This window comes from Platalea leucorodia (assembly GCF_965183815.1).
Source record: "Platalea leucorodia genome assembly, chromosome: 10".
Lineage (NCBI taxonomy): Eukaryota > Metazoa > Chordata > Aves > Pelecaniformes > Threskiornithidae > Platalea > Platalea leucorodia.
This window is the reverse complement of record NC_138832.1, coordinates 817,502-819,428: the sequence shown is the minus strand read 5'-3', so window position 1 is coordinate 819,428 and position 1,927 is coordinate 817,502.

Below are 1,927 nucleotides of genomic sequence, written 5' to 3'. Positions count from 1 at the left end.
TACCTTTATGAGGTGATGTGGTGGTGTTCCTGCCTTAGAAAAAGGAATGAATTGCATTTATCATGGGCCCCAGCAAAAACAGGATGTCATAAAAATGAATTGCGCTTGTGAGCAGGGTAACATCTGTTGTTACTATGGATGTGCCTCGGGAGCTCCCTCGGAAACAGTCCCAGCTACGACTGCAGCAGTCCTGCACCCTGAGTATGGACCGGCCGAGGGTGCTGGGAGGACATGATCCTCTTTTGCACCTTCTGCAATGATAGCACAGGACTTGCAGGACTTCAGTCTCAAGGTTTTTTTAAATAGGAGGATAATGACACGTTAGCTGTCACTAAAAGGAGAGCTGGAGCGTCCTCTGAGCACCTTTCCCCAGCCTGCATGCTGTTGCTTTCTCTGCTGCCATGTGGCTGAAGCACGAAGTATTTGCAACGTGGCTGGAGAAAAACGGGCATCATCCAAAAGCCATTGCTGTTGCTATTCCCCCTCAATATTCAGCTTACATGTGGGGTTGTTTAGCTTCTCTTGTGCATCTTGCAGCTTTCTTTTGATCGCACAGTTGTGGGGCTCCTACCGAGCTGTGTTCCCTTCCCTCCTCCAGTGGCGTTTTCCCATGGTGAGCCACCGAAGCACTGGCACCTCCTTGCAGGGCTGCAAAACAGGCGTGGTGTGCACAGGACCGTCAACTGGGATTTGCACAGTGCTTTAAATCTTTCAATGAAAGGCAGCCCAGTTGTCCACTTTCTCCCTGGTCTCACGCCCTCTCTGCTGTGACGATCACGTGTAATGATCTGTCCTTATGCAGGCAATGTTCAGGAGTTTCAGGCTGCCCAAGCAGCCAAGGGCACAGATGTCCAAGAAAGCTCTTTTAATACAGTATGAATCGGAAACCCCATGAATTTCAAGAGAAATCCATAGCTTTGCAAGGCAAGTCCAGATTCACAGGGGTAAAAACTACCTAAAAGTGTCTAAAGGACCAACCAGTAGCAAGAGGAAAGTCATGCTGGTTCCCCAGTAAAGCCCAGAACTGGCTTAATCCTTGTCCAGACCTGGTGGCCTTCATGGAGCCAGTTCTCCTGGGCCTGAAAATCTGGATTTCCCTGCTGCAGTGGCTCCCAAACATCCTCCTGCAAGGTACTCAGCAGGCTGTATCTCAAGATACCTAAAGCAATGGAGGGTATGAACCCTAAAAAGCAGCACAACTCAGTATTTACGTCTAAAATCCAACATCAGAATAAGGTGTTGTGATAAAACTTCTTTTCTGGTTTAAGGTTGGCAATTTCACATGATTTCAGCATGACGACTGGAAAGCAAAGGCCCAAATATTTTCCTGTGATTTATTCTGCAATGATCTGCAGAAATAAGAAGCCTGTAAGTTTGCAGAATATGTAAGAAACTGCCGAGTGTGCCAGCTTAAACAGCTTTAGCAATTTGTTCCACTTCTTCTTCCCAGCCGTTGCACAGCCCAGAGCAGTTATGGGCTGCTCCACCTCTGCCCCAGTTGGTCTCTGGTGAAACTGGTTCTGTTCCTCTCCGAGTTTAAACCATAAATGGGTGGGGTAATTATTTCACTTCAATATTTATAGCTTTGTTGCCTGCAAGCATGTTTCTGCCCAGCTCTGGGAACCGTGAGCGCTGGTCCGATGGTGGTGGGTTCATGTGCTTCCTCCCTGGCTCCTATGGCCTGAGCATGGTGGCTGGTAAAAGCTGACAGGAGATCAGGGGTCAGAGCTGCTTTACAATGCAAATGCTAACTCAATTAAGCTAATATTATATAATATTATATAATATATATAGTTTCAACCATGCATTTCCCTTTATGAATTCTTCTGGGCATCCAGCTTTTATAATGGTTCTGTTTTCCACTTACCAGTTCCCTCTTAGTGGCTGTCCTGCTAAGGTAATGTTATGCTTTTGTGGGGGCTGCCCC